The following is a 12,733-nucleotide window of genomic DNA, read 5'->3' on the forward strand; positions in this document are numbered from 1 at the left end:
ATGGTGGCTACATAGCTGCAAGACTCCTATGTCAGCAGCTCATAAATGAGTGCTTTGCTTGAAATAACATTGGTCGTATTTACAAAACTGCAAGACTGCTGTGTCTGCAGCTCATATATGAATGCTGTGCATTCCTTGGTGACAGTTAAAGTTTAAGTTGATTCAAGTTAAGTTTAATTATCCCCTTTCATGTTAAGGAATCACCAGTATGTAACGATGCAGCTATATGAGACAATGCAAAACAAGGTTATGTTAAATAAAACACATCTAATGAGAACATTTGTATTAAATCATAATTAGAACTGTAAAAAATACCCCATCCCATCCCACAACAAATTTATAACATTTATATCATTCATTCAATGTTGACCATTTCCAACAAAACAAATGCAAAAAAACAAGGTGCCCCCTCCCCCCAAACAAAATAGCAGCAACAACATTAAAATACTATGACCAAGACAACACCTGTGGCCATGTACTTCACTTTCCTTTCCCAACCCTCCCCCCCCCGCCCCGCTTCTCCTCCCCACCTCCAGCCCTTTCCCTTCCCCTCCTGACTCCAAGCCGCCTGACCAAGGAGCTCCTCAGGCGCTGCTTCACTGGGGGGGGGCGGGGATGTCGGCAGAACCGCTGCTGGGATGGATACGGGAGAGAACATGCTGAGGTGGGAACGTGCTCTGAGCCAGAAGCAAGATCTTCCTCCTGGCTCTCATGTGTCGTTAGCAATGTGGGTGTGGCACCTTGGGGTCTAGTGCCGCGCTCCGGGACCACTTGGAGGTCTCTGCCACTAGTGTTCCTGGCTATCACCTCCAGGACCTCTGCCACTGCGGCACGTACTCGCTCATGGTGGCGAACATGCTGGCCATCTGTTGGGATATGCCCCCCATTGTCTGTAGGATCTGCTGACTTATGTCAACACTCCTCCTGGACAAGTGTACCATGTCCCTGCTCAGATCTGCCGCTCGTGGAGCAACCTCCATGTGGTTGGCGCCATCCTGGAGACACCTCCGGTGCCCTGCGGCAAGGTGCTTGGGCCCGGTACCTCCACGGTGGAGGAGGGAATGGCTGCAGGAGCACTAAATATCATGGGTGTTGACAGCATTATGGAGCTTGACGATGCAGGCTCCTCGAAGTCCACACTCTCATCCATGGAGAAGGCACCCAGCAGCTCTACAGGCGAGAATCAGGACTCCACAGCACCAGATGCACGATCGTCTGGCGACTCAGGCCCCACACCCCCAGCTTCTGGGCACGGTGGTGTTGCATGGGGGCGCGTTGTTGGCTGAGCTACAAAACATAAATGAGATTATTAGAGGAGAAGTGGGTGCTCGGATCACAAGCTGATTCCAACGCTACACACAGCATATGCACGGCAAAAGCACCACCGCTATCAAAATCTTCACAGACATCACATTGCATGACCATGACCAAATTCTGCACTGCAATGATTCTCATGAGGCCATCATTATTTAGAGAACACTTTTATCAATCATCTATCATATATTATTGGTCGGATATGAGTGGGTGTCATGCAATGGTGTATACTTTACTCACATGGCATCACATCAGGTTCTGCAGCTGCATGCATGGCCGACCGGGGTTGGTTCCCCACTAGTGCCAGCACCCACTCCTCGATGTCGGTGAGCTCGATGATGACTGGTGACCCGCCACCTGTTCGCCTCTGTTCGGCCCTATTCTTCGAAAGCTTCTTCTGTAAAAGGTAACACCAGCACAACATGGCATGAGATCATTGTGTGAGATCATTGCTAGGTACTGTCACAGAAACTGATACAACACATAACCGACAGATGTAATCATGATTATTATGATAATTATCATTCTTTACCTAAAGACAGTAAACGTAGTATAAGTGCAAGACATCACATCTGATTTTAATCAATCATTACACTTACAATTCAAATTATATAAATATATAAGTACGTGTAAATAAATGTAATACTTACTCTGGCGGATCCGACAAGGTCGTTCCAGCGCTTGCGGCACTGGTTGCCCTCATGCACCTCGTTGGTCACCGACAAGACCACCTTGGCTATAGACCTTTGGGGTGGGCTTCCTACGTCCACACTGGGTCGATTGACCGCAGCATGACTCCACCTCATGCAGGAGGGAGGCATTTGCCTCATCGGAGAATCTCCTCACTCATTTGCATTCTCCCAATTGTTCTTCTCCCACCTCACTGCTTTCGTCAGCGTCCTCATCTCCACAGCGTGGTATGTCGCCTCCTCCATCCCTTCCATTTTAAATATGATTTTTTTTTACTAAAGCTCAGTGGCAACTACGTTCTTTGTGCTAAGCAGTGTTTTTGCTGCTGGTAAATCTCCCTCCTGCCTCCCACAACAGTCAAACAATCACACAACACACCCACACACACTTTCAGTTCCTCTCTGCACCCTCTCTCTCTCTCTCTCTCCTTTTCTGCACATGTAATGATGACTCCTGATCTCCTGAATCGCGGGAAACGACGATTGCTGTGCCGTTGTTATGGATGCCAACACTTTATGGCAGAAGGTCACAAAAAATTACCACTAACTTCCATTTCAGATCGCTTGTGGTGACGCCCATTTTATAAAATGGAAAGTTGGGGTTTTGAAAATGGGCGATAATCCGGTGATCTCAAAATCCATATTTACTGCCAATGCTGGAAAAAACGCCCTTTTTTGGGTGATCTGCACAAAACTGGAACGTCTAGCCCATAGAGTACATCATCAGTCAGTGTACGATATGTCAATCGGTGAGCAAGAAACCACCATCAGTACCATTATAGCCATGGAAATGACCTCCCAGGGTGTGGCAAACGCTACATATCGATTTTGCTGAGCTAGAAGGACAACAATTGTTCATTGTGATTGATAGCCATTCGAAGTGGGTCGATGCTGAAGTTCATCCATGTGATCTTTAAATGTTTGCCATTGCTTATACACCCTTTAAGTAGCCTTTGCCAGTCTATTCTAGCCAATTCATGCCTCGTACCGTCGAAGTTACCTTTCCTTAAGTTCAGGACCCTAGTTTCCGAATTAACTGTGTCACTCTCCATCTTATTAAAGTATTCTACCATATTATGGTCACTCTTCCCCAAGGGGCCTCGCACAACAAGATTGCTAATTAGTTCCTTCTCATTACACATTAAGAAGGCATACGGAATGCTTGCCTTTATTAGCCGAGGCATAGAATATAAGAACAGGGAGTTATGCTTGAACTGTATAAAACACAGTTCTGGTCACCACATTATAGGAAGGATGTAATTGCACTGGAGAGGGTACAGAGGAGATCTCGGTCCTAAATGGCTTCCCCCTTATCCTTAGACTGTGTCCCCTGGTTCTGGACTTCCCCAACATTGGGAACATTCTTCCTGCATCTAACCTGTCTAACCCCCGTCAGAATTTTAAATGTTTCTATGAGGTCGCCTCTCATTCTTCTGAACTCCAGTGAATACAAGCCCAGTTGATCCAGTCTTTCTTGATAGGTCAGTCCTGCACTCCCTCAATAGCAAGAATGTCCTTCCTCAGGTTAGGAGACCAAAACTGTACACAATACTCCAGGTGTGGCCTCACCAAGGCCCTGTACAATTGTAGCAACACCTCCCTGCCCTTGTACTCAAATCCCCTCGCTATGAAGGCCAACATGCCATTTGCTTTCTTAACTGCCTGCTGTACCTGCATGCCAACCTTCAATGACTGATGTACCATGACACCCAGGTCTCTTTGCACCTGCCCTTTTCCTAATCTGTCACCATTCAGATAATAGTCTGTCTCTCTGTTTTTACCACCAAAGTGGATAACCTCACATTTATCCACATTATACTTCATCTGCCATGCATTTGCCCACTCACCTAACCTATCCAAGTCGCTCTGCAGCCTCATAGAATCCTCCTTGCAGCTCACACTGCCACCCAACTTAGTGTCATCCGCAAATTTGGAGATACTACATTTAATCCCCTCGTCTAAATCATTAATGTGCAGTGTAAACAGCTGGGGCCCCAGCACAGAACCTTGCGGTACCCCACTAGTCACTGCCTGCCATTCTGAAAAGTCCCCATTTACTCCTACTCTTTGCTTCCTGTCTGACAACCAGTTCTCAATCCATGTCAGCACACTACCCCCAATCCCATGTGCTTTAACTTTGCACATTAATCTCTTGTGTGGGACCTTGTCGAAAGCCTTCTGAAAGTCCAAATATACCACATCAACTGGTTCTCCCTTGTCCACTCTACTGGAAACATCCTCAAAAAATTCCAGAAGATTTGTCAAGCATGATTTCCCTTTCACAAATCCATGCTGACTTGGACCTATCATATTACCTCTTTCCAAATGCACTGCGATGACATCCTTAATAATTTCATTTGTGCTACTCATAGTAAGAAATAGTTTTCCCAGCAGATCTAATCTGCAATCAATGTGATGATCTGAGTGTCAATCTGCACAGGGAAATGCAGGAACAGAATTCAGGTAATTGAAACTTTTAGCCAGTCTGTGGCATGATATATGATATTACAATGATAATAAATGGGCCTTGCACATTAACAGTTATAAAATAATTATTTTGTTTAAACAAGTAAAGTATTTTTTCATAAATAAAGATTAAATACTTGGCTTTGAGATGTTTAAAGGTGATACGGCGTTTATTAAATGTTCGTTTTAACTATAAACTGTGTGTATGTGAGCACTGGTGACCCAAGAGGGGCAAGTATGTGTGTGAGTGTGTGCGTTTGTGTGTGTGTGAGAGAGAATGTGTGTGGGTATGTGCGTGTGTGCGTGTGAGGGTGTGCGAGTGTGTGGGTGAGTGTGTGTGCGAGTGTGCTTGTGTATGTGAGTGAGAGTGTGTGTGTATGTGTGTGTGTGTGTGTGTGAGTGCGTGTGAGTGACCACTGTGGCCTGGGAGGGGTGAGTGTGTGTTGAGTGTGAGTGTGTGACCACTGGTGGCCTGGGAGGGGCGAGTTTTTGTGTGAGTGTGAGTATGAGGGAGTGTGTGTGTGTGTGTGTGTGTGAGTGTGTGTATGTGAGTGGGGCTGTGGTGAGCAGTGGGTTGGGAGGTGTCAGCAGAGGGAGAGGGAGAGAGACTGGAGCCCTCAGCCCAGCCCAGGGGCAGGAGGTGGGAGGCGGGCAGGGGAGCGGGAGGGTGCAGGTGGGGATGGGGAGGGGGAGAGAGCACGATGCCACTTGTACTGGACACGGTGCTTGCAAGGAAGAGTTCCGAGGACATGCAGCAGGAGCGGGAGGCTGCCTGAGAGTAAAGGGTCCACACAATGGGCTGAGGAACCGGGTGTAATAGAGAGCTCCACCTAGTGGACTACTGATGCACTGCAACCACTGATGTAAATAATAAAAGGGTCATGTGGCAAAGTCACATGATGACAGTTTCTGTTAAGAGCCATCTTGTGTGTGTGTGTTTCTTAGTGATGTTGTAAGAATATATCACATATTGGAGATGAGGATGGGATTTCTGCATTCCCTAGCTGAAATTTTTGTTGCTGGATGATCCTGCCAACCGACAGAGACTTTGAGAGGTTCTTTGTTTTGTAGAACAGCTAAAATTCCAAGGTAAATTTCAGGCACATTTGGCTGAACTGTCGACTTTGCCACAGTCCAGATGGCCGCGCCTATGGGAATACTAGGGCAATTGGGTGAGTTCTATCATGACCGAGAGACTTTCGGAGAGTATATGGAGTGGCTAGAAATGTTTTTCACTGCAAATAGTATCGTTCAAGGTCCCGATGATGAAAACCATAACCGGGTAGTTTTAGAAAGGAAATGTGCTATTTTCTTGACTGAAACAGGCCCCGAAGTGTATGAAACCCTGATAAATTTGCTTATTCCCCTCAAGCCGAAGGGCATGCCACGGACGGACTTCTAACCAAGTTAAAACAGTCCTGAGCCCCTGGAAATTGCTGAAAGTTATTGTTTTGGAAAACAAAATCAATTAATTAATGAAGGTATCAGTGGGTACATTGTAGCTTTAAAAAAGCTATTCATTCACTGTCATTTCAGAAACTTTCGGGACCGAGCATTGCATAACCACTTTGTTTGTGGGATGAAAAATGAAGCAATCAGAAGAAAGTTGTTGACTTTTGATTTAGCTTATCAGACAGCTATGTCAATGCATATGGCTGACCAATACTCCTGAGAATTTTGCACCATTTCCAGCCATCAGACAACCGAGGTGAATCGCCTGCAGATTAAAAGTAAAAGGCAGTTGGGCCCCACGGCATCAGCAACTGGCCAAGGTAACAGTGAATTGAAGTCATGCTATCAATGCCTCGAACAACACATTGCTCAAAACTGGTCCTATGTGAAGGCAGAGTGTTTTTTCTGCAAGAAAACTGGGCATTTTGCAAAGACATGATGACTAAAGAGTAAACTGACTTTCAATGCTAGAAGTAGAAATCACCAAACACTACATAGCATTGAAGAGGAGCAACAGAACAAGGAGGTTCTGGAGATACACGGCATCAGGAGCACGAGGGTATCTAACAGCGATTTGCAAAGTATCATCATCCAAGTAGACGTTGCAGAAACTAGGATACCCATGGAAATCGGTGCATCTGTGAATGTAGTACCAGAATCGCTATATCTCGAAAAGTTACGTGATTTTCCACTGGAGAAATCGAAGATAGAGCTGCAATGCTACTCAGGAGAGCAAATTCATGTTGTAGGACGTATCACCGTACAGATGAAATACAAGGATCAATTTCAGAGCTTGCCTCTCATAGTAGTGGCAGGAGACAAGGCTACCTTGATAGGTAGAAATTGGCTGGATTGAAATGAGATTTTTCGTGTGGAAACAAAATTTGCATCGAAAGGTGATGTCATCAAGTAGTATCTGAAGGTGTTCCACGAAACAGGCAGTCCGATCTAAGGCTTCAAGGTGAGTGTTAGGGTACAGAAGGACACCAGACCAGTTTACATCAAGCCACGTCCCGTACCATATGCACACAAGGGGAAAGTTGAGCAAGAACTCAAAAGACTAGAAACCGAGAACATTATCTCTAAGACAGATCTAAGTAATTGGGCTACACCCATTGTTGTTGTACCTAAGTCAAATGTTTAGGTAAGGTTGTGTGGTGATTAGAAAGTAACCGTAAACCGGGTTCTAGAGGGTAATCTCCCCAATACATTGCGAAATGTAGAAGATTTGTTCACAACGCTGACAGGTGGCCAGATCTTTTCAAAGTTAGATCTGACAAATGCCTACTTACAACTTGAACTAGATAAGGAGTCCAAGTCATGCTTGACTATAAATACTCATCTAGGCCTATATCAATTTAATAGGCTACCATTTGGAGTGTCTTCAGTCCCTGCCATATTCCAAGGGGTGATGAACCAGATTTTGCAAGACATTGAAGGGGCAGTAAGTTATTTAGATTACATACTCATTTCAATACTAAACATGCAAATCCATAATAATGTATTGAATGAAGTGCTCAAACAGCTAGAGAAGCACAGAGAATGAGTGACTGCTCACAAGTGTGAATTATTTCAAAACTCAGTGGAGTACTTAGGGCACAGAGTAGACAAAGATGGTTTACATCCAACCAAGGGAAAGCTGGATGCAATAGAAATGCACCTACTCCCAAGAATGTCACTGAACTTCGATCATTTTGGGGTCTTTTGAACGATTATAGGAAGTTCTAACCAAATTTGGCTGTGGTATTACATCCACTGAATGAGCTGTTGAAAAAACAGGTCCATTGGAAGTGGTCAGAAGAATGGGACACAGCATTCAAAGAGCTAATTGGTAGAGAGTACATAAGAACATAAGAACATAAGAATTAGGAACAGGAGTAGGCCATCTAGCCCCTCGAGCCTGCTCCGCCATTCAACAAGATCATGGCTGATCTGGCCGTGGACTCAGCTCCACTTACCCGCCCGCTCCCTGTAACCCTTAATTCCCTTTTTGGTTATAAATCTATCTATCTGTGACTTGAATACATTCAATGAGCTAGCTTCAATTGCTTCCTTGGGCAGAGAATTCCACAGATTCACAACCCTCTGGGAGAAGAAATTCCTTCTCAACTCGGTTTTAAATTGGCTCCCCCGTATTTTGAGGTTGTGCCCCCTAGTTCTAGTCTCCCCGACCAGTGGAAACAACCTCTCTGCCTCTATCTTGTCTATCCCTTTCATTATTTTAAATGTTTCTATAAGATCACCCCTCATCCTTCTGAACTCCAACGAGTAAAGACCGAGTCTACTCAATCTATCATCATAAGGTAACCCCCTCATCTCCGGAATCAGCCTCGTGAATCGCCTCTGTACCCCCTCCAAAGCTAGTATATCCTTCCTTAAGTAAGGTGACCAAAACTGCATGCAGTACTCCAGGTGCGGCCTCACCAATACCCCATACGTTGCAGAAGGACCTCCCTGCTTTTGTACTCCATCCCTCTCGCAATGAAGGCCAACATTCCATTCGCCTTTCTGATTACCTGCTGCACCTGCAAACTAACTTTTTGGGATTCATGCACAAGGACCCCCAGGTCCCTCTGCATGTTGTAATTTCTCTCCATTCAAATAATATTCCCTTTTACTGTTTTTTTTCCAAAGGTGGATGACCTCACACTTTCCGACATTGTATTCCATCTGCCAAACCTTAGCCCATTCGCTTAACCTATCCAAATCTCTTTGCAGCCTTTCTGTGTCCTCTACACAACCCGCTTTCCCACTAATCTTTGTGTCATCTGCAAATTTTGTTGCACTACACTCTGTCCCCTCTTCCAGGTCATCTATGTATATTGTAAACAATTGTGGTCCCAGCACTGATCCCTGTGGCACACCACTAACCACCGATTTCCAACCCGAAAAGGACCCATTTATCCCGACTCTCTGCTTTCTGTTCGCCAGCCAACTCTCTATCCACGCTAATACATTTCCTCTGATTCCGCGTACCCTTATCTTCTGCAGTAACCTTTTGTGCGGCACCTTATCAAATGCCTTTTGGAAATCTAAATACACCACACCATGCTCGTTATATCCTCAAAGAATTCCAGTAAATTAGTTAAACATGATTTCCCCTTCATGAATCCATGTTGCGTCTGCTTGATTGCACTATTCCTATCTAGATGTCCCGCTATTTTTTCCTTAATGATAGCTTCAAGCATTTTCCCCACTACAGATGTTAAACTAACCGGCCTATAGTTACCTGCCTTTTGTCTGCCCCCTTTTTTAAACAGAGACATTACATTAGCTGCTTTCCAATCTGCTGGTACCTCCCCAGAGTCCAGAGACTTTTGGTAGATTATAACGAATGCATCTGCTATAACTTCCGCCATCTCTTTTAATACCCTGGGATGCATTTCATCAGGACCAGGGGACTTGTCTACCTTGAGTCCCATTAGCCTGTCCAACACTACTCCCCCCTAGTGATAGTGATTGTCTCAAGGTCCTCCCTTCCCACATTCCTGTGACCAGCAATTTTTGGCATGGTTTTTGTGTCTTCCACTGTGAAGACCGAAGCAAAATAATTGTTTAAGGTCTCAGCCATTTCCACATTTCCCATTATTAAATCCCCCTTCTCATCTTCTAAGGGACCAACATTTACTTTAGTCACTCTTTTCCGTTTTATATATCGATAAAAGCTTTTACTATCCGTTTTTATGTTTTGCGCAAGTTTACCTTCGTAATCTATCTTTCCTTTCTTTCGTACCATGTTAGTGCACTGTGGCGTATCTAAGGAGATCAAGCTAGCATGTGACACCTCTCCGTATGGAGTTGGAGCAGTGATCTCACATGTCCTACGTAATGGGGAGGAGAGACCAATTGCTTTTGATTCATGCACTCTCAGTGCCAGTGAGCGTTATTATGCGCAGATCAAAAAGGAAGCATTGGCATTGATTTTTGGGCTCAAGAAGTTCCACAAATACTTGTATGGTCGTAAGTTTACCATCGTTACTGACCATAGGCCCCTGACAGCAATCCTCCATCCAAAGTCTCCAGTTGTAACCTTACTGCAGCCCGAAATCAGAGATGGACTTTGATTTTATCAGTATTGTAGAATTTACCAATATTTCGCAAATATTCCTTGTACCTTTCCCCTGCAGAGGAGAAGAATTCCTTTTTGGACTTTTAAAATGGAAGGAAAAACTTCGGGACACAAATAAGTTTAAAAGGCAGACGAGGCTTGCAGGGGATAAAAGGGGATGCATTCATGGAACCTCCCCCTCCGCGCCCCCCCCCCCCCAGTGTTTGGACTCATAGGAAAGGGAATTTAATTTGGAACTCGATGAACATTTTGGTATCCTAGGAAAAACTCTGAGGAAGATACCTAAGAGCTTTACAAGTTTAAGATCTCTAAAGGAACATGTTGGAACAGACTGCCAGAACAGAGGGTGGGACTTCACTCAGGAATTGGGTATTGGAGCTAATTCAATTTGTCTGGAAGAATGAGTCAATTGATAACTAACAAGAACTGTGAGGCATAAAAATTCACTCCCTAGGACATAAACGCATCAAGAACTATCAGGCTAATCATCAGAGACCATTATTGGTATGCATGTGCAAATAGGCCGATAAAAATCACGGGCCCAGCCAAACAGCTCAAGAGTTTAAACACTGCTTCAACAATGCCAACCGGTGATTTTCCACATTACCACATCATATTCAAATTACTGCTGAACAAGCCTGCCAAATTCTGACAAAGAGAGCTCAAAACTAATGAGCATCTCCCTTGAAACAAGAGAGCTGGGCCAGATTTGGCGGGAGATAAGGAAGCCTTTTGCTGCTTTTTTTTCCCCTTGTAAAACTGATGGACATACCTCTGCATACCCCCCGCGGACCGCCGACATACCGCCCAAAATCGCAAAATTGATTGAAAAATACCAACATACCGCCCACATACCGCCCAGGTATGTTGGTATTTTTCGATCAATTTCGCGATTTTGGGCGGTATGTCGGCGGTCCGCGGTGGGTATGCGGAGGTATGTCCACCAATTTCAGGCCCATAGAGTACATCGTTAATCAGTGTACAACATGTCAATCGGTAAGCAGGAAACCACCATCAGTACCATTACAGGCATGGAAATGGACTTCCAGTGTGTGGCAAAGATTACATATAGATTTTGCTGAGCTAGAAGGAAAATAGTTGTTCATTGTGATTGATAGTCTTTCGAAGTGGGTCGAGGTGTTTCCGATGCGGAAAATAACAACAAGTAAAACATTAGACATTTTGCAAAGATTATTCTCTTCATATGGTCTCCCAGAAGAAAGTGTGTCTGATAATGGGCCGCAATTTTGTTCAGAAGAAATTGCACAGTTCATGAGCAGAAATGGTGTGAAACATATCATGGTTCCACTGTACTACCCTGCTTCAAATGGTGCAGCAGAGCACACAGTACAAATTGTAAAATGTGCTCTCATCATTACTTCTGCAATAAGGAGGGAGAAGTGTAAGAGAGCTCCACTCAGTGGACTACTGATGTACTGCAACTATTGATGTAAATAATAAGTCATGTGGCAAAGTCACATGATGACAGTTTCTGTAAAGAATCATCTTATGTGTGTGTGTCCTTAGTGATGTTGTAAGGATATATCATACTGGGGAACTGGCCTGTTGAACGCGGAACACATTCCAAAGAGCCAAACTCCCCGTTTCAAGGTGGCAGTCTCCCAGCAGCTCCTTGCAGTGTGTTGAACGGTGCTGAGATTGAGCAGAGGCTGGGACTGGGATTGAGCAGGGACTGGGACTGGGATTGAGCAGGGACTGGAATTGAGCAGGGACTGGGACTGGGATTGAGCAGGGACTGGGATTGAGCCAGGACTGGGACTGAGCAGGGGCTGGGACTGCGCCTGCGGTGGGAACCTCCCAGTGAGGTGCTGCTTACCTGCCCGGCACAGCGACACCATCGAATTGTTCTCTGAGCAGCTCCGGGCAGCAGTCGGTGCGATCAGTGCAAAGAAATGCAAAGCGCATCGATCCCCGCGGGGGTTCATTCCAGAGGGGGTTAGCATTCTGCAAATAGTTTGTCAGACGTCTTCCGCCCTCCGCCTAAATCGCACAATATCGATCTGGAATTGTTCTTCTCACCATGCCACAGAAAATGGAGAAGTTCCTGCAAATCGCCCCTCACTCGCTGGCTGTGGTGCTGTCCCGGAGAGGCACGGCCCGGACTGTGGCGGTGAGCGAGGACATTCAGCACCACCACACCGGCTACCAGATCTTCGCCGATTTCAAAGCCGAGAACATGCAGCATTTCTGGAACAAGCGGGTGACAGACGCCGTCACGGAGGCTTTCTTCCTGGGCTGGATCGACGAGCACGTCCTGCTGATCCAGGGCAACGAGGCGCACTTGGGAGTGCTGAGGGAAGCTTGGGTGAGGAGGTCGCTGAAACCTCCCAGGGGCTTCGACATCAAGTATCTGGGTGAGTGAGTGTGAGCGGGACTGAGCAACCCTGGTGCACTGGCACAGTCTCGCGTCCCACTTCTTTCCTGGATACTGTGCCTTCCCAATATTGTGATTTAATGTAACCCCAGCACAATAACTGCCATTGCTGGCAATCTAAAATTAAAATTAAATGCGAGTTTTTCTTAGTGAATTCAGTATCACATGGAATTGTGACCTCTCGGTTACCACCAAACTACCATACCTTTGTGATCTATCTCTCCTTAGTTTCGAATTGCTGGCGGCAACGAACTGCTCATTGCAATAATATTTAAGCTATTTCCAAAAGGAAACGAAAATAAGCAGACAAAAAACGTGCACAGATTCAAGAAGTATTTTCAAATAGTT

At 45.3% G+C, this 12,733-nt stretch overlaps 1 long non-coding RNA gene across 1 annotated transcript; it reads right to left on the reverse strand.

The window, feature by feature from the left end:
• Positions 1-1,153: 1,153 nt before the first annotated feature.
• Positions 1,154-11,924, reverse strand: LOC139263101 (uncharacterized). Its single transcript, XR_011593042.1, has 3 exons — positions 11,828-11,924; positions 1,555-1,711; positions 1,154-1,287 (listed from the first exon to the last, which is right to left on the reverse strand). It is a non-coding gene; the product is annotated as an uncharacterized lncRNA (long non-coding RNA).
• Positions 11,925-12,733: the final 809 nt, after the last annotated feature.

This window comes from Pristiophorus japonicus, chromosome 1 (genome assembly GCF_044704955.1).
Source record: "Pristiophorus japonicus isolate sPriJap1 chromosome 1, sPriJap1.hap1, whole genome shotgun sequence".
NCBI lineage: Eukaryota > Metazoa > Chordata > Chondrichthyes > Pristiophoridae > Pristiophorus > Pristiophorus japonicus.